The sequence below is a fragment of the Zalophus californianus genome, chromosome 3 (assembly GCF_009762305.2).
Source record: "Zalophus californianus isolate mZalCal1 chromosome 3, mZalCal1.pri.v2, whole genome shotgun sequence".
Taxonomy (NCBI): Eukaryota; Metazoa; Chordata; class Mammalia; order Carnivora; family Otariidae; genus Zalophus; species Zalophus californianus.
In genome coordinates, this window is record NC_045597.1 from 79,711,056 (window position 1) to 79,737,159 (window position 26,104).

At 38.5% G+C, this 26,104-nt stretch overlaps 1 protein-coding gene across 1 annotated transcript in view; it reads left to right on the forward strand.

Moving 5' to 3' along the window:
• Positions 1-26,104, forward strand: part of CRYL1 (crystallin lambda 1) — a 146,844-nt gene that overhangs the window by 84,460 nt on the left and 36,280 nt on the right. The window lies entirely within an intron of this gene.

Consider the following 26,104-nt stretch of genomic DNA (forward strand, 5'->3'; position numbering starts at 1 on the left):
ACGTTATCACAGCATTGTTGATGAAAAATAGGAAACAATCTAAGCGTCTACAGATAAGAGAAATGGTGAAGGTTGAGCGCATCCATCCATGTGCCCATGTGGCTGTTAACAGGATTTATAAAATGTTGAAGGAGAAGAATTGCATGAACAATATGTAAAGTAGGAACCATTTTTATTAGAAAAAAAAAAAGAATCCTGGGGCGCCTGGGTGGCTGTTGTTCAGCGTCTGCCTTCGGCTCAGGTCGTGATCCCAGGGTCCTGGGATCGAGCCCTGCATCGGGCTCCCTGCTTGGTGGGGGGCCTGCTTCTCCCTCTTCCACTCCCCCTGCTTGTGTTCCCTCTCTTGCTTTGTCTCTCTCTGTCAAATAAATAAATAAAGTCTTAAAAAAAAAAGAATCCAAATCATTTGTATATATATTTGTATAAACTAGAAAAAAAAAACAACTGAAGTCTTTTAACAGTGAAGGTTGGATTGGAAGGGGATGGACCCTCACTTTGTACTTCTGATTTTGTTGCAATGTCTATTTTTGAGTATGCCTTAAAAGAGTGAGATTGAACAACTTTTTGGAAAGTAGCTTTTGAGAGATTTCTCCTATAGCTTCTTGGTTGTAACTGCTGGTGAAATGGATGGTGAAATGGATGCTGGTGACAACTTTGGCAGCAGGTTTACACTGAGCATGAGGCTGCTGCAGGAACTGGGCCCAAAGTTACACTGTCCAGTACGGCAGCTGCGAGCCCCACATGTGCCTTGAGTGCCTGCAACTTGCTAGGCTTTGTGTTGGGATGTGTTGTCAAGTGTAAAATTCCTACTGGATTTCAAAGACTAATTGTGGAAAAAAGAAAAGAATGTAATATATCTCAATAATTTTTAATGTTAATTACATGTGGAAATGACAATATTCACATCTATGGAGGAAAATAAAATATGTTATTAAAACTAAGTTCACCTAATTCTTTTTACTTTTTTAAAAATGTGGCTGCTAGCAAATTAAGAATTGCAGACATGACTTCCATTCTTTTTCTGTTGGATAGCTGGTCTGTAGCTTGAGACCTCAGAGAGCTCCCTGGCCCCTGAACCAGGTCAGTCAGGGCTGGTGCTGTTCTCCTTGGGCGGGCCTGCCCTTTTGGTTACTGTTTAAAGGGAAACAGCATGCATGTTGCTTACCTTTGTACATTTGATCAGCTATCTGCCCAGAGCAGTGTACTGTTGTTCTGCTAGCACATTTGCTTTCAAACTTCTGGGAATATATTTGAGTTGGAATATCTGCGCATGTGCTGTATTACATCATATCAAAAATGCTCTTGATTATAAGACATCTTCTAATTTCAGAAACATTAAGGAAAAAGTGCAAATTAGAATAGAGATCATACAGTATTTTCTAACCTTTGACCTGTTTGGTGCTAAGGGTTTCTTCCTCTGGTTAGTTAGTAAATGAATAAACCATATATTCCTGTAACTTTTTGCAAAGACCTTTAGGATTGCTAGAATCCATACTTATAAAGTTGAGAGTCTGGCTGTGGGGGCAGACAGCCTGGCTCAGCTTTCACTTCTGCTCCTTGTTACCTGGGTGGCCTGAACCACCAGCTTGTATGACCTCTTTGTGCTGCAGTTTCACCCTTTGTACAGTGAGGATAATAATGGCACCCATGACCATCTGGTGGTCCTGAGAAGTGAGTAAATGTGTGGTAAATGAGCTCATCTGTGTAGCACCTGGAGGGGTGCCTGGCACAGGGCAAGCCCAGCAACGTGGCTTCATTTGCATGCCTTTGAGCGGGGAGTGTGTTATCCCCATTTTACAGACTAGGGAGCTGAGTTGATTGAGGTTATATATTTAGTAAGTCATATATACGTCAGGATTTATCTTCTGTTTTCATATTTTTTCCTGAGCTACAAGTAAATTTAAGATTTCTAGTTAAGTGCCCTAGGCCTAGTGATGTATTTTTGCATCGTTATCCTGGAATTGGATGGATGAATTCACTTCCACATTAGCTGTTCTCACAGATTTAGAGAGACCATTCAGAATAGTCCAAAGTCTTGCAGATCGAGTTTTGAGAACTATTTTGGTGTGGCAGGGATTGTTTTAGGCTTGGGAGTTCAGCGAGCATGCCTATTCCCTGTGTGTTAGTCAGAGCCCTGCAAGGAGACAGAAACCACATCAGCATTTGAATAGGGACAGCTTAATAGAAGAAATTATTAACTAGTGATAGGGGATTACCTTCTAAGAGAGGATCAAAGAGAACGCTAAGGAACACCCTTGGGCTGAGGGAGAATGCCATGGAAGGAACAAACTTGAAAAGTTGTCCCCAGCCCAGGGCTTAGGGGCCGACTTGCTGGAGGTGTGGCTGTGGCCCAGTGGTTGGAGACATGCTCTCGTTCCCTGTGCCGCCCAGGTCTATAGCTGGTCTGAAGCTCTGGGTGGAGGCTGGTCGGCAGGAAATCTTGAGCTGGGACTGGGAGCAGAAAACTTCCTGCCAGGGTTCTCGTGAGCTAAGGGGGCGAGCAGTCCTGGATGTTGTGCACGCATTCCCCTGGCAGCCTGTGCTGAAGCGCCGGAAGAGGAGCCCCTTTTCCCCACAGCATTTCTAGTATTGCAGAGCAGGGCAAAGAAGTGCGGGATTGCGGCAGAGGCAGTACATTGACAATGGCACAATCCCCTTTTCATCTGCCTGCCTTCTGCTGCTATGGAGTTTCTTCCCCCACAGCTGGTCTTTCCTAGAGTCCCTTACCTGTCTGTCCTCCATGAGAATGATTTTCCTGTCCTGGGTTACAGAAGAGGGTATAGAAAGGCCATGGACAGTATGGGGTGGGCAAAGGTGAACATAATAGGAGAGTAGCTGGCTAAGAAGAGAAGGGGAAACCTCGGGTAGGAAGGAAGGATATTCTGAGAGGTGACTATGTCTATAGTGGGTGAATTTTGAAGAGAAGAGAGGGACTAACATATTGCATCATGGGAGAGAAGATGAGAGGTGAAGGTAAGGTGAACGGGAAGTGTAACACTTTATAAACAGGACGGGTGAAGATGAGGTGGAAGAGTGTGAGTGGTGGGTAAGTGGGACAGGGAGAACTGTGTGAGGTACAGAAATTTTCCTTTTGTGAAAACAGTACTCATGTATGTGTGATGAGAATTTTTTGATTTTCATTGACCTCTCAGGGCTATTTTAAATCCTATACACATGTTGATTTGGAGTCTCTTCAACATGAGTAACTGATCGATTCCATACACATTGGTCCCCTTTGCTTAGACCCGGGATGGGAAACTCAAATCCTCCAGGGGCCTGGCTGGTGACGTGAAGGGTGGCTTGGTTAGGCTGAGCAGCAGTGAATTGGTGTCCCTCTAATCCTCAGGAAGGACATCTGGTATTGGCTGGATCTTCCAGTTTTTCACATTAAACAATCAGGCAAGAGATCACAATTTTTATTTCTGCTTTTTCTGATTGTGGCTCAGATTTTCTTCATCAGATTTTGAGTACATGTGACCTCTGGTCACAATGTGGTTTAAACAGTTAATTCTTTTTTGAGAGTTTTAGTTCCCTTTGAGAACTTTATATCTTCTTAGCCACTTTTGTTTTTATTTCCTTCAAAAACTTTCTCTGTGGCTGGTAACAGGTTGTTTTGCTATATCTATCTATCTTTTTTTTTTTTTAAGATTTTATATTTATTTGACAGAGAGAGACACAGCAAAAGAGGGAACACAAGCAGGGGGAGTGGGAGAGAGAGAAGCAGGCTTCCCGCGGAGCAGGGAGCCCGATGCGGGGCTCGATCCCAGGACCCTGGGACCATGACCTGAGCCGAAGGCAGGCGCTTAACGACTGAGCCCAGGTGCCCCTGATTGTTATTTTGACCATGACTTAGGGAATGTTAGTTTTACATCCAATCTTTATTACAAAAACACATTTTAGGTAGTAGGGGGAGGTATAAGAAAGAAGTGACAATTAAATGTAACCCAGTACTGCCCAGAGAAAATTATGGTTCAGGATTTTGTTGTATCATATATTCTAATCATTTTCCCAGGTCTGCGTAACATGAACAGTAACAAAAATGGAATCACATTATATATATTATAAGCTGTAGAAAATGTTTAGCTTTATTTTATTTTTTTAAAGATTTTATTCATTTATTTGACAGAGACACAGTGAGAGAGGGAACACAAGCAAGGGGAGTGGGAGAGGGAGAAGCAGGCTTCCCCGAGCATGGAGCCCGATGCAGGGAGCCTGACTCGGGGCTCGATCCCAAGACCCTGGGATCATGACCTGAGCCGAAGGCAGACGCTTAGACTGAGCCACCCAGGTGCCCCAAAAATGTTTAGCTTTAAATGAGAATATGCATTGAAAAAAAGCATACACAGCAATGGTATCTTAGGTGTTGAGATTATGGGGCAATGGTGTCTGGGGTAGTAGGATTATGGGCATTTTATGTCCTTATTAACATGCCCTATCTAAGTCTTCTAACAGTGGCCCTACAACATTCTTTTGAAAAAAATTAGTGTAAAGAATTCATTTTACTATTTAAGTGTGGTTTGAGAAGTAAACTTTTTTAAAGAGGATGGGTTTTTTTAAGATTTTATTTATTTAGGGAGACAGAAAGAGTGTGTGTGTGCAGGTGGGGGGAAGGGCAGAGGGAGATGGAGAGACTGTCAAGCAGACTTCCTGCTGAACGTGGAGCCCGACGCAGGACTTGATTTCATGACCCTGAGATATGACCTGAGCCAAAAACCAAGAGTCAGACACTTAACCAACTGAGCCACCCAGGTACCCCGAGGATAGTTTTTATCACTGCTCTGAAGACCAGCTTATCTATAACACAGAGGGAGGAAGCAAAGCCAGAGAGCCAGTGGGTCTGAATCAGGAGGGACAAGGCTGCTGCAGGCCCTGCTGATTCAAAAAGCAAGATCAGCCTACTCAGTGTGTCCATTGCTACCCAGGCCCTTCCTCTCAGTAGACAGAGCTAGGAAATACATGCGTATTAACCTATGTATACACACAAAGCTATTTTTATTTCTGTATCTACTCAGACATGTGTATTAAAAAAACAAAACAAAAACAAAAATCACAAGTTCATATTGATCTTATCTTTGATGTCCATCCAGCTCTACTGGGTTCATCCTAGCATCCCCCTTTCTTTATTTGTTCTTTGACAATGAAACACTGGCTCTCATTATCTACGATATATCTATTTATTTGTTCAATCCTTATGCATACAAAGTCGTTTCAAAACTGCTAACCCATACCTCTGAAAAACAAATCTACTAACTCCAGCACAGCGTTCCTGCACAGTTCTTGTCTTTTACTTTAAAGTAGTCAGGAAAAACACTGTTTTCCAAAGTTACTTAGGCCAGCTCCTTTCTTACCCACTTGTCTCAGGGTAATTATGTAATTCACTTGTGAAATAGATTCATTTGCCAGAGCCTGAAATTCATTTTGGGCTCCCCCATATCCTGGATGATATTTTTAAAATTTGCATTAAAAAAATTCATTTGTTGGTGTGTATTGTGCTGTGGGTTTTGACCAACATACAGAGTTTTTTTTTTATCCACCCCCATAGTTCCTTACAGAACAGTTCCATCATCCCCAAATGATGTCACTTTATAGTCAAGGCCACAGCTGATATGTTTTCTATGCCTGTAATTTGCACCCCTTACCCCCACCGAGGTCATGTAAATGGAATCATATAATCTGTAGCCTTTTGGTTTTTAGCTTCTTTCCTTTAGCAAAATGGGTTTAAGTTTCATTCATGTTGCTGTGTTGATCAGCAGTTTCTTTTTGTTGATGAGGTGTAATCCATTGTAAAGTTGTACAGTTTCATTTATCCATTCATCAGATGAAAAATGTTTCCATTTTTGGGTGATTTTTTAATAAAGATGCTGTAAACCTCACATACAGGCTTTTGTATGCACATAAATTTTATTTCTATTAAGTAAAGAATGAGATTGTGCATATAGGTTTAACTTTATAAGAAACTGCAAAACTGTTCTCAAAGTGACTGTAATTTTGCATTCCCACCAGCAGTGTAGAGAGTTGCAGTTGTTCTGCCTCCTTGTCAGCATTTGGTATTATCTTTTTTCTTATCCATTCTTATTTTATTTATTTTTTACGATTTTATTTATTTGAGAGAGTGCATGTGCATGGGCACAAGCGGGGGTGGGGCAGAGGGAGAGGGAGAAGCAGGCTCCCCACTGAGCAGGGAGCCCAACGTGGGGCTCAACTCCAGGACCCCGGGATCATCACCTGAGCCCAAGGCAGATGCTTAACCAACTGAGCCACCCAGGTGCCCCTCTTTTCCATTCTAATCAAAACGTAGCAGTATATCATTGTGGCTTTAATTTGCCTTTGCCTAATCACTAATGTTGTTGAGGATCATTTCACATGCTTATATGCCATCCATATCTTCTTCGGTTAAGTATCTATTTAGATCTTTTGCCTATTTTTAAAAAGAGTAGGTTGTTTTCTTATTGTCAAGATTTGAAAGGTCTTTATATATTCTGGATACAACTTTTTTCTCAGAAATATGATTTACAAATACCTTCTCCTAGTCTGTAATTTGTTTCTTCATTTTTTGTGACAGTCCCAGAATGAAAGTTTTTAGTTTCAATAAATCTCAATTTATCAATTTTTTTCCCTTCACGTTTCTGATATTGGTATCTTATTCTAAAAATTCTTTGCCTAATCCAAAGCCACACAGATTTCCTTCTGTGTATTATTCTAGAATATCTGTAATTTTAAAATTTACATTTTTGTCTGTGATCCATTTTGAGTTAATTTTATATAAGGTGTATAGACCAAGGTTCATTTCTTTGCATAAGGAAAATCCAATCATACCAGCACCATTTGTTGAACACTGTATTTTCTCTAATAACTTGCCTTTGCACCTTTGTGAAAAATCAGCTGTCTGTGCTAATATGGATCTGTCATCTCTGGGATTTTTTATATTGTATTGACCCATGTGTCAATGTAACAGTATGTGCCAATCCTACTTTCTCTAAATTACTGTAGTTTTATAGTAAGTTTTGAAATTGGATAGTGTGTCATCTAACTCTGTTCTGTTTAAAATTGTTTTGGCTATTCTGGTTCCCTTGCCTTTCCATATAATATTTAGAAGCAGTTTGTTGATATCTACAAAACAACTTTCCAGAATTTTTACTGGGATTTTGTTGAATCAGTAGTCAAATTGAGGAGAAGTAACATAATAACATTGTTGAGTCTTTTAATTCATGAACATGGTATATCTCTCCATTTTATTTATATCTTCTTTGATTTATTTTATCAGCATTTTATAGTTTTCAGGATACAGAAGCTTAATGTATTTTGTTAGATTTATCCCTAAGTAATTCTTTTTGTGTGTGTGCTATTGTAAATGGTATTTGTTTTTCTAAATTTCAATTCTTGATTGCTGCAATATAGAAATCTAGTTGTTTTTCTTTTTAATATTGGCTTGATTGATCTACATTTTGCTATCTTACTGAACTCATTTACTAGTTGTAGGAGCTTTTCATAGATTCTTTGGGATCTTCCATGTAAACATTCATGTCTCGTTTAGAGACAGTTTCATTTCTTCTGTCTATATGCCTTTTATGTCTTTTTCTTACCTTGTTACACTGGCTAGGCATTCCAGTATGATGTGGAATAGTGGCAAGAAATGGTGAGAAAAGACATTCTTGCCTTCTTCTTGATCTTAAGAGAAAAGCTTTTGGTCTTTCACCATTAAGTATGTTGCTAGTGTAGGATTTTGTAGTTTCTCTTTATTATATTAAAGGAGTTTCTTATATTCATGATTTACTGAGAGTTCTTTTTTAATATTATTAACGGATGTTGGATTTTGTCAGATTTTTTTTTACATCTTAGAGATGATCCCATGAGTTTTCTTCTTTGTTCTGTTTTGGTGGTTTGTGTCTTTCAAGTAATTGGTCTATTTGATCTAAGTTTTAGGATTTTTTGGCATTAAGAATTGTTTATAATACTCTTTTATTTTTCTTTTAATGACTATAGGACCAGTAGTGAGGTACCCTCTTTCATCCCTGATATTGGAAATTTGTGTATTCTTGTTTTTAATTGACCAGTCAGCCTTAAAGTTTATCAGTTCTATTTTTTACCCCAAAAATGCACAGCTTTGATTTCATTGGTTCTTCTCTATTGTTTTTCTATTTTCAATTTCATTGATTTCTCCTATTTTTTTGTATTTTTAATTCATTTTTTCTTTTTTTTATTATTTTTTAAATTGAAATCCAAGTTAGTTAACATTACTGGTGTATTATTTGTTTCAGGAGTAGAATTTAGTGATTCATCAGTTGCATATTCTTCCCCTATTTTTATTATTTCCTTCCTTTTGCTTTCTTTGGATTTAATTTGCCCTGTTCTATTTTCTTTTCTTTTTTTTTTAAGATTTTATTTTATTTATTTGACAGAGAGAGAGACAGTGAGAGAGGGAATACAAGCAGGGGGAGTGATAGAGGGAGAAGCAGGCTTCTGCAGAGCAGGGAGCCCAATGCAGGGCTTGATCCCAGGACCCTGGGATCATGACCTGAGCTGAAGGCAGTCACTTAACGACTGAGCCACCCAGGCGCCCCTGATTACTGTTCTTTTAAATTTAACATTTGTTTCATGGCCCAGAATATGATCTATCCTGGTGAATACTCCATGTGCGTCAGAAAAAAGTATTCATTCTGCTGTTGTTGGATGAATTCGTCTATAAAAGTCAAGTAGATCAAGTTGATTGATAATGTTCAGATCTGCTAAAACCTTACTGATTTTCTACTTGTTCTGAGAGAGAACTATTGAGGCCTCCAGTAATAACTGTGCATTTGTCTATTTTTCCTTTCAGTTTTTACTTAATGTATTTTGTAGCTCTGTTGTTAGGTACATAAACATTTAGGACTGTTATATCTTCTTGAAAAAATAACCCCTTTATCATTATAAAATGCCCAGCTTCATCCCTGATAGTATTTCTCGTTCTTAGATCTGTTTTTTTGGATATTAATATAGCAAATACCAGTTTCTTTCATTAGTGTTTGCTGGGTATATGGTTTTTTCATTCTTTTACTTTTAATCTAAGTCTATATATTTGAAATAGATTCTAGATAGCTTGGAGTTGGGTCTTTTTTTTATCCAATCTGACAATCTCTGACTTCAATTGGTGTGTTTAGACCATTCACATTTGTAATGTGATTGCTGATACAGGTGACTTAAAAGATACCATTTTCTTAGCTGTTTTCTTTTTCTTCCATTTGTTATTTTTTTCCTGCTCTTGTGTTAATTGAATATTTTTTTGATTCTATTTTATCTCCATTATTGATTTATTACTTACAGGAGTTACGATATAAATATTTAATCAATGGCTACCTTTTAATATTATTATACTGCTTCACATTCCTGTACAATTGTTGGCCTACCTTTACTTTTACATGCTCATTTATAATGCATTGCTAGGACTTCCAGTTTCCAGTTCACATGTGAGGAGCTTGGAAGTTGCCACTCCATCCTAACAACAAGTAAAAGCTGAACAGACTGAAAAATCAACACTCTTCTTGGATCTGTAAGAGAAAGAAAAACATGGAAAACTGCAGCCCTCAGGATTGGAGAAACAGACAAATACAGGGACTCATGGCTTACTGAAGCAGACTCATGAGCAGAAACCACCATGGGAACCATGCTGAAGTGGGAAAACCTGAAGTTTAACTTTGCCAATTGCTGGTGGCTAGTGTGGAGAACTGATAGTTAAAAAGTCCAGGGGTGCCCAGGCACAGAGAGCCTCCACAATTATCTGAGATGTACCTTCAAGAGTTCAACCAGGTTCTTAAAGTAAATAGTAGAGAAAAATACCTTGGACTTCTGGGAGGAGGATGGGAAAAGGAATGATTTCAGAATAAACCAGAGCACTGTTCTTAACAGTTCCTGCCTTCAGGAAACTTATTAACCAGAGCCTATCTGCTGGGGTTATCAGAGCCTAATTTTAAATATAAAGACACATATAGATTAAAATTAAATGGATGAAGAAAAATATACCATGCTAGCCCTTACTCTAAAGAAAGCAGGAGTAGCTATATTAATTTCAGACAGAGCAGATTTCACAGAAGGGCAAATTATCAGGGATAAATAAGGGCATTACATAATGATAAAGGGGTCATTTCTCCAAGAAGATATGCAATTCTTAACATGTATGCACCAAACAACAGAGTATCAAATTATATGAGGCAAAAACTGATAGAACTTCAAGGAGAACTAGATGAATCTATTACTGTAGTTGGAGACTTCATCACTTCTCTATCAGAAATGCACAGATGCAGCAGGCAAAAAATCAGTAAGGACACAGTTGAACTCAACACCACCACAATCAACTGGGTATAATTAACATCTGTAGATTGCTTCATCTAACAGCAGGATACGCATTTTTCTCAAGCTCACATGGAACATTCATCAGGGCAGATCATATGTTGAGCCATAAATCACACTTTAACAAATGTAAAAGAACAGAAATCATGGAATGTCTGCTGTCATAGCACAATGAAATTAAACTAGAAATCAGGAACAGAAAGCTAACTGGAAAATCCCCAAATACATTGAGATTAATCAATACATTTATAAATAACACATTGATCGAGGAAGAAATTTCAAGAGAAATTTTAAAATATTTTGAACTAAATGAAAATGAAAACACAGATTATTAAAATTTGTGGGTTGCAGTGAAAGTAGTGATTAGAGGGAAATTTATAGCATTGAATGTGTATATTAGAAAAGGAGAAATATCTAAAATCAGTAATGTAAGTTTTCACCTTAAGAAACTAGAAAAAGAGCAAATTGAATCCAAAGTAAGAAGAAGAAAAGAAATAATAATTAGAGCAGGAATCAATGAAATTGAAAAAAGGAAGTTCATAAAAAGTCAACAAAACCTAAAGCTTGAAGAGATCAATAAAACTGATAAGCCTCTAGCTGGCTAACTAAGGAAAAAAGAGAGAGGACACAAATTGCTAATATGGAAAATGAAAGAGGGACATCTCTACAGATCATATGGACATTAAAAAGATAATGAAGGAGTGGGGTGGAGCAAGATGGTGGAGAAGTAGGAGACCTGGATTTCATCCGGTCTCAGGAATTCAGCTGGATAGGGATCAAACCATTCTGAACACCTATGAACTCAACAGGAAGTCGAAGAAAAGAATAGCAACAACTCTCTGAACATAAAAGTGACCACTTTTTGGAAGGTTGGACGTGTGGAGAAGTGACTCCGAGGCGATATTCGGGAGGATAGACGGCGGGGGAGGGGTCCTCCGTCGGCCGCTTCTGGCAAGGGATAGAGCCGCGGAGCACAACATTGGAACTTTTAGAAGTCGGCTCCACTGAGGGACATCACACCAGTGGCTAAGCGGGGGGTGGAACCCTCGCAGGACAGTGTGGTCTCAGGACCCTCGGGGTCACAGAAAGACCGGGGGTGCCTGAGTGCAGCAGAGCTCCCAGGTATCGGAGCGGGGAAGCCGGCTGCAGAGACGGAGCCGAGGCGTGGGCTCTCAGCTCAGGTTGCCAAAAACCATGATCCGCGGCACAGTCGGGCCACCGCTCTTCCAGCAGGGACCCAACAAGCAGCAGATCCGGGGAGACACCTCTTCCTCCCCCGGGAGGAGCGGCGCGGGAGCGCACCGCAGGGATCTGCTAGGTTTGGAGACTCCACATGGGGTCGGGAGCCAGAGATAGAAACACTTGGTTACAGGCTGGGTGAGCACAGAGTGCGGCCGGAGACCGGGGAGACGGGAGTGACTGACTGCTTTTCTCTGGGGGTGCACTGAGGACTGGGGCCCCCGAGTTCTTGGCTCCTCCGGGGCGGAGATTGGGAGGCCGCCATTTTCACTCTCCTCCTCCAAAGCTGTACCAAAGCTTGCAGGGAACAAAAGCTCCCGAGAGAGCAAACCCGAGCAGATTACTTAGCCTGGAACCGGCAAGGGTGGGGCAATTCCACCTCCAGCAAAGACCTTTGGGAACCACGGCAACAGGCCCCTTCCCCAGAAGATCAGCAAGAACAGCCAGCCAAGACCAAGTTTACCGATCAAGGAGAACAGGAGAACTCCAGCGCTAGGGGAATACTGGACATAGAATTCATGGCATTTTTACCATGATTCATTAGTTTTTCAAAGTTAATTTTTTTAACTTTTTTTTTATTTTTCTTTTTACCTTTTTTCAACCAACATCTTATCAATCCCTTTTTTTAAAAAAACATTTTTATTTTTCATTTTTAGAGTCATATTCTATCCCTTCATAGTAGTTTCCCTTATTTTCGGCATATATATATATATATATGTTGTTCTCTCTTTACAATTTTGAGATACAGTTTCTTCTAACATATCAAAGTATACCCTAAATCTCTAGTGTATGGCTTTGTTCCAGTCTCCTGCCTGATCACATTCTCTCCCCCTTTTTTTTCTTTCTTTCCTTTTTTTTTAATCCTCTTCTTTATGTTTTTAAACACCTTCTTATCAATTCCTTTTTTAAAATTTTTTATAATTTTCATCTTTCCAGTCATATTCCATCCCTTCATATCAACCTTTTATCAACCTTATTTTGTACATATATAAGTGTTTTTATATCAACCCTTATTTGTACATATATAAGTGTTTATTTCTTTAAAATTTTAGGAGGCACTTTCTTCTAACAGACCAAAATACACCCAAAATCTAGTGTGTGGCACTGATCTATATACCAGCCTGATCATATTTGATCATATTCTGTTTTTTTTTGTTTTGTTCTGTGTTTGTTTTTATCTTTTTTTTCTCTTTCTTTTTTCTTTCTTTCCCTTTCTTTTCCCCTGGTTTCAGGTCTTTTCTGATTTGTTTAGAGTATATTTTCTGGGGACGTTGTTAACCTGTTAGCATTTTGTTCTCTCATTCATCTATTCCCCTCTGGACAAAATGACAAGACGAAAAAAATCACCTCAACAAAAAGAACAAGAGGTAGTACCGTCTGCCAGGGACCTACTCAATACGGACATTAGTGTGATGTCGGACCTAGAGTTCAGATTCATGACTTTAAAGATACTAGCTGGGCTTGAAAAAAGCATGGAAGTTATTAGAGAAACCTTTCTGGAGAAATAAAAGGACTAAAATCTAACCAAGTCGAAATCAAAAAGGCTATTAATGAGGTGCAATCAAAAATGGAGGCTCTAACTGCTAGGATAAATGAGGCAGAAGAGAGAATCAGCGATATAGAAGACCAAATGATGGAAAATAAAGAGGCTGAGAAAAAGAGAGATAAACAACTACTGGATGAGGAGGGCAGAATTCGAGAGATAAGCGATACAATAAGACGAAACAACATTAGAATAATTGGGATCCCAGAAGAAGAAAGAGAGAGAGGGGCAGAAGGTATATTGGAGCAAATTATAGCAGAGAACTTCCCTAATGTGGGGAAGGAAACAGGCATCACAATCCAGGAGGCACGGAGAACCCCTCTCAAAATCAATAAAAATAGGTCAACACCCCGACATCTAATAGTAAAACTTATGAGTCTCAGAGACAAAGAGAAAATCCTGAAAGCAGCTCAGGAGAAGAGATATGTAACCTAAAATGGTAGAAACATTAGATTGGCAACAGACCTATCCACAGAGACCTGGCAGGCCAGAAAGGACTGGCATGATATCTTCAGAGCACTAAACGAGAAAAATATGCAGCCAAGAATACTATATCCAGCTAGGCTGTCATTGAAAATAGAAGGAGAGATCAAAAGCTTCCAGGACAAACAAAAACTAAAGGAATTTGCAAACACGAAACCAGCCCTCCAAGAAATATTGAAAGGGGTCCTCTAAGCAAAGAGAGAGCCTAAAAGCAGCATAGATCAGAAAGGAACACAGACAATATACAGTAACAGTCACCTTACAGGCAATACAATGGCACTAAATTCATATCTTTCAATAGTTACCTGAATGTAAATGGGCTCAATGCCCCAATCAAAAGACACAGGCTATCAGATTGAATTAAAAAACAAGACCCATTGATATGCTGTCTGCAAGAGACTCATTTTAGACCCAAAGACACCCCCAGATTCAAAGTGAGGGGGTGGAAAACCATTTACCATGCCAGTGGACACCAAAAGAAAGCTGGGGTGGCAATCCTTATATCAGACAAATTAGATTTTAAACCAAAGACTGTAATAAGAGATGAGGAAGGACATATATCCTACTTGAAGGGTCTATTCAACAAGAAGATCTAACAATCATAAATATCTATGCCCCTAACATGGGAGCAGCCGATTATATAAGGCAATTAATAACAAAAGCGAAGAAACACATTGACAACAATACAATAATAGTGGGGGACTTTAACACCCCCTGACTGAAATGGACAGATCATCTAAACAAAAGATCAACAAGGAAATAAAGACTTTAAATGACACACTGGACCAAATGGACTTCACAGACACATTCAGAACATTCCATCCCAAAGCAACGGAATACACATTCTTCTCTAGTGCCCATGGAACATTCTCCAGAATAGATCACATGCTAGGTCACAAATCAGGTCTCAACTGGTACCAAAAGATTGGGATTATTCCCTGCATATTTTCAGACCACAGTGCTTTGAAACTAGAACTCAATCACAAGAGGAAAGTCGGAAAGAACTCAAATCCATGGAGGCTAAAGAGCATCCTTCTAAAGAATGAATGGGTTAACCAGGAAATTAAAGAAGAATTAAAAAAATTCATGGAAACCAATGAAAATGAAAACACAACTGTTCAAAATCTTTGGGATGCAGCAAAGGCAGTCCTGAGAGGAAAGTATATAGCAATACAAGCCTTTCTCAAGAAACAAGAAAGGTCTCAAATATACAACCTAACCCTACACCTAAAGGAGCTGGAGAAAGAACAGCAAATAAAGCCTTAACCCAGCAGGAGAAGAGAAATAATAAAGATCAGAGCAGAAATCAATGAACTAGAAACCAAAAGAACAGTAGAACAGATCAACGAAACTAGGAGCTGGTTCTTTGAAAGAATTAACAAGATTGATAAACCCCTGGCCAGACTTATCAAAAAGAAAAGAGAAATGACCCAAATCAACAAAATCATGAATGAAAGAGGAGAGATCACAACCAACACCAAAGAAATACAAACAATTCTAAGAACATATTATGAGCAACTCTATGCCAGCAAATTAAGATAACCTGGAAGAAATGGGTGCATTCCTAGAGATGTATCAACTACCAAAATTGAACCAGGAAGAAATAGAAAACCTGAACAGACCTATAGCCACTAAGGAAATTGAAGCGGTCATCAAAAATCTCCCAAGAAACAAAAGCCCAGGGCCAGATGGCTTCCCAGGGGAATTCTATCAGACATTTAAAGAAGAATTAATACCTATTCTCCTGAAACTGTTCCAAAATAGAGAAATGGAAGGAAAACTTCCAAACTCATTTTATGAGGCCGCCATTACCTTGATCCCAAAACCAGACAAAGACCCCATCAAAAAGGAGAATTACAGACCAATATCCTTGATGAACATGGATGCCAAAATTCTCACCAAAATACTAGCCAATAGGATCCAACAGTACGTTAAAAGGATTATTCACCATGACCAAGAGTGATTTATCCCTGGGCCGCAAGTTTGGTTCAACATCCGCAAATCAATCAACGTGATACAATACATTAACAGAAGAAAGAACGAGAATTATATGATCCTCTCAGTAGATGCAGAAAAAGCATTTGACAAAGTACGGCATCCTTTCTTGATCAAAACTCTTCAGAGTATAGGGATAGAGGGTACATACCTCAATATCATAAAAGCCATCTATGAAAAACCTACAGCGAATATCATTCTCAATGGGGAAAAACTGAGAGCTTTTCCCCTAAGGTCAGGAACACGGCAGAGATGTCCACTCTCACCACTGCTATTCAACATTAAAGAAGAATTAAAAGTCCTAGCCACAGCAATCAGACAACAAAAAGAAATCAAAGGCATCCAAATCGGCAAAGAGGAAGTCAAATTCTCACTCTGCAGATGATATGATACTGTATGTGGAAAACCTAAAAGACTCCACCCCAAAACTGCTAGAACTCATACAGGAATTCAATAAAGTGGCAGGATATAAAATCAGTGCACAGAAATCAGTGACATTCCTATACACCAACAACAAGACAGAAGAGAGAGAAATTAAGGATTCGATCCCATTTACAATTGCACGCAAACCATAAGATACCTAGGGATAAATCTAACCAAAGAGGCAAAGGATCTGTACTCAGAAAACTATAAAATACTCGTGAAAAAAATTGAGGAAGACACAAAGAAATGGAAAAACGTTCCATGGTCATGGACTGGAAGAACCAACATTGTGAAGATGTCAATGCTACCTAGAGCAACCTACACATTCAATGCAATCCCCATCAAAATACCATCCACTTTTTTCAAAGAAATGGAACAAATAATGCTAAAATATGTATGGAACCAGAAGAGACCGGGAGTAGCCAGAGGAATGTTGAAAAAGAAAAGCAAAGCTGGCAGCATCACAATTCCGGACTTCCAGCTCTATTACAAAGCTGTCATCATTAAGTCAGTATGGTACTGGCACAAAAACAGACACATAGATCAATGGAACAGAATCGAGAGCCCAGAAATGGACCCTCAACTCTATGGTCCACTAATCTTTGACAAAGCAGGAAAGAATGTCAGTCTCTTCAACAAATGGTGTTGGGAACATTGGACAGCCACATGCAGAAGAATGAAACTAGACCATTTCCTTACACCACACACAAAAATAGACTCCAAATGGTTGAAAGACCTAAATGTGAGACAGGAGTCCATCAAAATCCTAAAGGAGAACACAGGCAGCAACCTCTTCGACCTCAGCCGCAGCATCTTCTTCCTAGAAACATCGCGAAAGGCAAGGGAAGCAAGGGCAAAATGAACTATTGGGATTGCATAGCAAAAGAAACAACAAAACCAAAAGACAACCGACAGAATGGGAGAAAATATTTGCAAATGACGTATCAGTTAAAGGGCTAGTATCCAAAATCTATAAAGAACTTATCAAACTCAACACCCAAAGAACAAATGATCCAATCAAGAAATGGGCAGAAGACATGAACAGACATTTTTCCAAAGAAGACATCCAAATGGCCAACAGACACGTGAAAAAGTGCTGAACATCACTCGGCATCAGGGAAATCCAAATCAAAACCTCAGTGAGATACCACCTACACCAGTCAGAATGGCTAAAAGTAAGAAGTCAGGAAACGACAGATGTTGGCGGGGATGCGGAGAAAGGGGAAGTCCTACACTGTTTTTGGGAATGCAAGCTGGTGCAACCCCTCTGGAAAACAGTATGGAGGTTCCTCAAACAGTTGAAAATAGAGCTACCATTCGATGCAGCAATTCCACTACTGGGTATTTACCCCAAAGATACAAATGTAGGGATCCGAAGGGGTACGTGCACCCCGATGTTTATAGCAGCAGTGTCTACAAAACCAAACTGTGGAAAGAGCCAAGATGTCCATCGACAGATGAATGGATAAAGAAGAAGTGTTATATATACCAAATGGAATATTATGCAGCCATCAAAAGGAATGAGATCTTTCCTTTTGCAGCGACGTGGATGGAACTGGAGGGTGTTATGCTGAGTGAAATAATCAGAGAAAGACATGTATCATGACCTCACTGATGTGAGGAATTCTTAATGTCAGGAAACAAACTGAGGGTTGCTGGAGTGGGGGTGGGGTGGGAGGGATGGGGTTGCTGGGTGATAGACATTGGGCAGGGCATGTGCTATGGTGAGCGCTGTGAATTGTGGAAGACTGTTGAATCACAGATCTGTACCTCTGAAACAAATAATGCAATATATGTTAAGGAAAAAAAAAAGAAGAAGATAGCAGGAAGGGAAGAGTGAAGTGGGGGAAATCAGAGGGGGAGACGAACCATGAGATACGATAGACTCTGAAAAACAAACTGAGGGTTCTAGAGGGGAGGGGGTGGGGGGATGGGTTAGCCTGGTGATGGGTATTAAAGAGGGCACGTTCTGCATGGAGCACTGGGTGTTATGCACAAACAATGAATCATGGAACAGTACATCAGAAACTAATGATGTAATGTATGGTGATTAACATAACAATAAAAAGTTAAAGAAAAAAAGGTAATGAAGGAATACTGTGAACAACTCTACCCACAAACTTGAAAACTTAGATGAAATGGACCAATTCCTTGAAAGACAAAATCTGCCAAAACTCATGCAAGAAGAAATAGATGATCTGAATAGACCTATATATAATAAAGAAATCAATAACTGATAATCTTCCTAAAAAGAAACACCAGGCTCAGGTGGGTTCACTGGTGAATTCTACCAACCATGTAGGGAAGAAAGTATGTCAATTCTCTACAATCTCAAATGACAGAAGTAGAGGGAATACTTCCCAACTCATCCTATGAGGCCAGCATTTTCACAATATCAAAACCAGATGAAGACATTATGATAAAAGTAAAGTACAGACCAATATCTCTCATGAACATAGATACAAAAATTTATAACAAAATATCAGCAAATGAAATCCAAAAAGGTAGAAAAAGAATTATATACTATGACCAAGTGAATTTATCCCACATACTCAAGGGTTATTTAATATTTGAAAATCAATTAATATATTCCATTACAATGCATTGATACTATTTTTGCTTTGGATATTCAGTTATATTTTTAGAGGAATTGGAAATAAGAAAACAATTATTTTATCTTCATTTATTCCATTTCCAATGTTCTTCATTTCTTTGTGTGGATCCAGTTTTCAGTCTGGTATCCTTTTTTCCTTCTGTCTGTAAACTTTCCTTTAAAAATTATTATAGAGTAGGTCTGATGGGAATGAATTCCCTGAGTTGTTTTTCTCAGTAAAGTTTTTTTTTTCCTTTATTTTTGAAAGCTAATTTTACTGGGTATAGGACTCTGGGTTGACATGTTTTTTTTTCTTCCAGCACTTAAAGATGTTACACCATTATCATCTATCTTGCATGATCTTTCACAGTCTTTTGCAGTTTTACCTTTGTCCTGGTATATATTATGTGACTTTTTTCAATGACTTCCTTCAGTATTTCTCTTTGTCTTCATCAATTTCAGCAATTTGAATATAATATACCTAGATGTGTAGGATTCTGGGGGAAGGAGAATTATTTATCCTGCAATGTATTCTCTGAGCTTCTTGGTCATATGATTTTTATTAATTTTTGGAATAGTCTCAGCCATTCTTTCTTTCATTTTTTTTTCCTCTCTCTTCCAGGATTCCAGTTGCACAAGTGTTCAATCATTTAATATTTTTTCCTACAGTTCTTGGATGCTCTGTATGTTCTTTTCAATCTTTTTGCTCTTTGTTACTTCATTTTGGATAATTTCCCTTGACTCAACTTTAAGTTCACAGATTATTTCCTCAACTATTTTGAGTCTGTTAATGAACCAGTCAAAGGTGTTCTCTGTTACTCTTTCATTTTTAGTATTCTCTTTGGTACTTTTTTATTGTTTCCATTTCTCTGCTAAAAATTACCCATGTGATTTTGCATGTTCATACTTTACATTAGAGCCTTTAACATATTAACTGTAGTTATTTTAAATTCACTGTCAATATGACACCATCTGAATCATATTGGAGTCTGGTCCTGATGATCACTTTGTCTCTGGGGTATGTACTTTTTCGTATGCCTCACAAATGTTTGTTTTTGAAAGCCAGATGTCTTGAGTAGGACAGTAGTGACTGAGGTAAATGGTTTTTTGCCCGGGATTTGGCATGCCTTTCCTTCTGGGAGGCTTTTACTGTGGGGATTTGAGTTAATTTACTTAGGAGTTGGTCAAGGTTTAAGGTTTGTAATTGCTATGGTTACTATTGGTACACTACAGGTTTCAAATTCCTCCAGTAATACCTTGTGTTTAAGATCAAGACTGGTTGGCCCAAGATTTTTTCCTCTCAGTATCTTCACCTTCACCTTTCAGTCTTCTTTTTGCACTGCCCTCAGAGAGGATCTTCTTCTATATTCTCATTCTGTTCCTCTCCCAGAAGTATTCTCCTGTTACTTGTTACTTTACACTTGTTAGCCTCGTGGTGGGGAGCTATGAGAGGGGCTTTTCTTGTGGTTCAGGTTAAGCTTCGTCTTAGGCAGACATTATGTCTGTGGCACTTGGGAATGTGGCTTGCTCAGTGCCCTTAGCTCTTTCCCAGCATTTGTGCCTGTTCATCCCCCAGGGATAAGGGTTTTTATTTCAGTTCCCTACAGACAACATAAAATGGGTTTTCAGCAATGGTAGGTTTTCATGCTATTGTACATATTGAATGAGTCAAATGTCAAATCACAATTGTTTCCAATTATTTCCCTTCGATATTTCCTGTGGACATTTGAATTTCGAAAACTTTATGTCTACCGAGTGTAGTCCTAAGTGAATTGGAAAGTTAGTGGGTCTCATCATGCACTTGTAGTCTTGTCTGTCAGCTCTCCTGCACGGGACGAAGCCTGTCAGGCTGTTCTTAACACCAGAAGTTGTTGCACCATGGAACAGAAAATTTCAGCTGCTGGTTAAATCTTTTTGGCATAAATATAGACTTGAAAGAAATTATTGTTAAAATTTTTAAAAACTGGATTATAAGATTCTTTTGCCACAAAGGAAAGACATTTTTTTTTTAGTACTTTTTTAGTAAGCAATATTTAGCTGTCCTATCACAGGAGTAACAAGGAATCTTCCTGACACCGTTTTTGGAGTAAACAGTGTGTAGATGTGTGGACTTTATAATACAGCTAGTTGGTCCTATCTTTGAGCTGGTTTCTTAGAGGTCTTTAACTAGCCAAGAATATTGTCTAAGTTAATGCAATGGTAAAGCACAAGAAGCTATATACTATATTTCTTTGAAGCTATATGCAAGATTAGAATGGCTGTTACTTTACTATTGTTTATATCAAAAATGGTAAATCTTTTTTAAATCCCTAGTGAACTAGTTTGAGTGACATAGAGAGCTGAGTAAAATGAGGGAAAAAGACTCACTCTGCTTGGTACTCTCACTGTCCTTTCATGCATTTGAATGAAGAGGGGATCTTCTTTCTTGAGGGAAGTGGCCTCCTTAGTGAGCAGAAAGGGTAAAACTAGCCAGACCAGCAAATCAACTGATGACCAAGAGGGTGACAAAAGCTGCAGACAGCTCCTCGTTATGCCTAGGCTCTCAGTTCTTAAACTAGGATTCATTCTCTTTTAATTTAAGGCTGTGACTCATGGCTTCAGACTTTTTTTTTTTAATTGGGAAGGATTGCAACTTTGTTAATATAGAGGCTCTGACTAAACATATACCTGTTGGTGTAGGGTGTGTGTTCTCATTAACTGTTTTACCAAGAAGAGTTTTGCATTGCGTAGAGTCTTTAATTTGGAGATAGTTAGTGCTAGAGAAACCCTTCAAAATCTTCAATGGGAAGGAACTTTCCCTTTCTTAGCTAGAGATTTAGGACCAGCAGAGAATTTTAGTTTATTGTTAAATTCATCCTTGGGCCAACACTCTTTATTGTGAGATTCGTTATCTTTTTTTCTTTTCAATGTTTGTGGGAAAAAGAGACCCTTTTGTTCTGGACTAACTTTTCAGGGATGTTTGTATAATTAACAGCCTTGGAAGATAGAGTGTCTCCCTCTGGAGCAAAGGGCAGTTTTGTTTGCTGTCACCCTCTGGGGCATTGGTTAGGTAGGTTTGTTTATAGTCGGTTGTGAGGGATTTGTGTTTCCTAATAAGCTCAGAGTTCCTCACTTGGGACACAAACCCAAATCCAACTGGCTCCCTTCACATTACCCCCCCGGACGTGGGGATAAGGAGAACTAATGTGAACATGAAGCTCATGCTGTTTGATATCATGTAATATTGTCCTTCATCTCTGGCCCAAGAGTCTCATGTCTTCTGTGCACATTTGTGGAACTATGGCAGGCAACCTTGTTAGCTTCCATATAGGGCAAAATCTGAGACTCTTTATAATTCTTGATATTATCCTTAAACATTGTCTTGCCTTAAAGTTAATGTAAAAACTTAAAAAAAAAGGAGAAAAAATCACTTTTAATCCCATCACCGTAAGATTATAATCTCGATAGTATGTTTATATGCATGTTTCCATGCTTTCCACATATATCTGGACATATTTTTAATCTTACTATAATACAAAATCATATCCTTTAAATAACATTCCTATCTGTAAGTAATTCATGGTAATTACAGAAAATTAGAAAACTTATAAAAGAATAAAGAAAATTATTAGTATTCTTATTGCCCAGAGATGGAGTCCCCATTACCATTTTGTGTATTTTCTTCCAATATTTTATGTCCATTTATTTTACAGTTTGTAAGGGAGACTAGTATATTCTTTATTTACCTAACATGTCTTGTGTACTTTACTGTTTCATTCAATATTGAAAAGTAGGCTCTTTTGCTTTAATGGTTATAGTGTCTTATTCTGTGGGTGTCCATGTCCATATTATCATAATCACTTTGTAATAATTCTTAAACCAATTTTGGAAATTGATTCTTTCTTTATATATTGCTTGTACCCACCTCCCTTTCTGTTTCTCTCTCCCTAACCCCCGCTTCTTTCTGGAATTGCATTTACCTGTATGATGGAACACTTCAAAATTTCTATGTGTTTTTCCTATGCTCTTTTCTGTATTTTCCATTCTGATGTCTCTTCATGCTTCAGTCTGGATATTTTATCCTGATGTTTCTTCCAAATTATTAATTATTTCTTCAGCTAAATCCATCTTTTAAAAATCTTCATTGTATTTTTCAGTTAAGTTTCTACTTGATTCTTTTTATAGTTACTAGTTATATGCTAAAATTTTTCAGTATCTTTTAGTTCCTTAAACATATTAATAACATTTCAAACTTCATGTCTGGTAACACCATTCTCTGGATGTCCTATGGGTATCTTTCTAAAGTCTGTTTTCTCTCTTGGTTTTCAGTCAAGTCTTCTCTGCTATCTGTTTTGTTTCTTTGTTTAAGTGTGAGACATTGCTTGTGAAAAACCAAGCCTCTGGTTATGCTTTAGTTCTCCAAAGAAGCTAGGCTAGGAGCTTATCTCTTTAATTTAATCATGGGTTGAGATAAGTTGAGGCTTCTGAAGACTGGTCACTGTTACTCCAGGGTATAGCCCTTGAGGGTCCCAACTGGAAGCCTAGAGCAGGTCCCAGGCCCTGAGCTCCAGTTTTCCTTCAGCACTCTTGAGTCTGCCAAAAGTCTTGCATATCATTTCAGCCATTTTGTCTCTGCTTTTGAAATAAGCAGCTTTGAGGATTAAAGAGGAGCCATATGTAAGGCCTATATCTTCAATTTTCCCTACTACCCGAATCTTGGCCCTTCAGTTCTTCATTGTTTCAGACAGATTATTTTTTATGTTTTCAGCTATTTTAGTTGTTCTCAACAGGAGGATTGCCCAAAACAACCTAGTATACCATTATCAAAAGTGGAATGCTTTCTACAAGTAAATTTATGGTTATGGCTCCTTCTGTGCCCTGTGGTCGGCCCTAGGGTATAGTTGGTAAGTAAGACCTTTTGGAGACCAAACAGAAACATGTTTATGTTCCTTCTGTTGTTATCAATATGTGTTTTCCTTCCCCCAGTAATTCCACTTTAGAACAGTTTGTGATACTATGTTAGTATTCCTACTTTGACCAGACTGTATAGTGTCTGTAATCCTCAAGTCTAACCGGGGTAAGTGTGGCTTTCTGGCTTGGTGCCCTATTGTCATTTTGCTTGCTTTTGTTACATTACCTATTGTCTGCTCTGTTATAGCTACTTGCATGGATGTCTGGTTTTTTTATGTGCTTCTTAAAACATGTGCTTCTTGACAAGCAGGGACTACACCTTCTTGTTCTGTTGAATGGGAAAGTTCCTTGCATAGACTAGTTCCTCATCAGAAGTGTATTTAAATTCAGATGTTGGGGCGCCTGGGTGGCTCAGATGGTTAAGCAACTGCCTTCGGCTCAGGTCATGATCCCGGAGTCCTGGGATTGAGTCCCACATCGGGCTCCCTGCTGAGCAGGGAGCCCGCTTCACCCTCTGACCCTCTTCCCTCTCATGCTCTCTACCTCTCATTCTCTCTCTCTCAAATAAATAAATAAAATCTTAAAAAAATAAATTCAGATGTTAATGCTAATAGTTAGTAACTTGTCAGCCAATTTCAGACTTCCATCTTCCCAGGTCCCCGCAGTGGATCTACTTCATGTATTAGCTTTCTTCAAGATTCCAAAATACTTCTAGACTAGTACACAAATACATACACCAAGAGAAACTTTTGTAGGATGTGGCATAATGTTATGGTTTATACTGTAAATTAAATGGGAGTCATTGCATTAGATATAGGTGACAGAATTTTTTCTGTTAAACAATACTGGAGGTTGTTTTTAGCATGGAGTACTACTACCTATGGGATTAGCAACATGACTAGTAGCTGAATAATGGGAGAGGCAAGTTAGCAGTATGTCCTGCTGATGCAGCATGGAGCAGATTGCAGTAGCTGAGTCCATCCGTCACATATATCCGGAAAGGAGACAGATCAACTGACACCTTCAGGGCTTCATGCTCTTGCAGAATTTGGGGAAGAAGGAGAGACACAAATGCCTGGACTTCATTGGAGTATCTTCCTAAGTTAGAACAAATCCTTAGTAAAAGAGAACAGACCTTTAGTACATGGTAGATGGGAGTCTGTTTTGAATGTGTAGGTCCAGGAATGGGTAGGATTGCCCCATGGGCTGCCAGAAAGCAGGGAGGTGTCTTGTGTTTATTCTTTCAGCCCTCTTTAGACATTTTCTCTAAAATAATATAATGATCGAAAAGAGTAAATGTATTCAGTGAGCTTGTGGGGCATTTGTGAAACTGACTACATCACAGAATTTTTCATTAATTAATTAATTCATTGATTCAGCAAATGTTCACTGAATACCTTCTTTTTGCCAGGCATTATTCTTGGAGCTGGGAATACAGCAATAAAGTAAAAATAAAGATTCTTGCTCTCATGGAACTTTCATCTTTGAATTCTGTTTCTATAGTATTGATGTTTGTTTAAATATAGACATTTTCTAAATGTCAACTCAAAAGATGGGCAGTGTTCTCTTAGTGTGTTTATTTTCTCTTGCATGTGAGATGTAAACTTTTAGAATATTGAAACAAAATTTCCTTCCTCCCCCAGTTTTGGAGTTTGCATCATGTTTATTTGTACCTTAGTACACTCTGGATTTGGTCATATGATTATATTGGGTGGAGAATGGCTTTATGACATCTTTAAGTATGTGGTAGGTAGTCATTAAAATATTGTTACTTAGTATTAGACTACTAAATATTAACATTGCTGATTATAAATATTTTTATCACATAAATTTGATGCTTTAGAAATATTTTACAAACAAAACAAAACAGAAACATTTTACAAAATATCAAGAGTCGGTAGGGTAAACCTAGTGATTTTGTAGGCAGGGGACTGGAATTGTGATGTTACTTCCCTGTGGATCATGAGGTTAATAGAATATTTAAGGTTTTTCTTTCTATACTGGAAAATTTATATGCCAGCTAGCACTAGAAGAGGGGATCAGATTAGATAAATTTGAGGTGCCTGTGAAGTATCCATGTGAAGATAATTTGAGAAGGAGAAATAAAAGTGTGAGTTGAGTCTTTAGATTGGTGAGTTAAGCTGTGGGCTTGGTTGGGATTTCCTAGGGAAAGAATTTAGGTGAGAAGAGAAGAGAGAGGCTGGGACTGAGTTTTGAGAAACTCTAGTTCTATTTGATTGGCTTCTGCCATCTTTATTCTAGTCTTTTTATTTTTATTTTCTTTGGATTTATTATTTTCTATTTCTGACTTCTTAAATTGGATGACTGACCTTTTGATATTTTAGACTTTTTTTTTTTAAAGAAATTTGAAGAATAAGTAAGAACCGTTTTAGTTGTACCTATAAATTTTGACTTTTTGGCTTCTCCTTTGGACAGATGGAGTCAAGATACAGATATCTATTGCCTTGGGCGCCTGGGTGGCTCAGTTGGTTAAGTGACTGCCTTCGGCTCAGGTCATGATCCTGGAGTCCCGGGATCGAGTCCCGCAGCTTCTCCCTCTGACTCCCCCCATTTCATGTGCTCTCTCTCATTCTCTCTGTCAAATATATAAATAA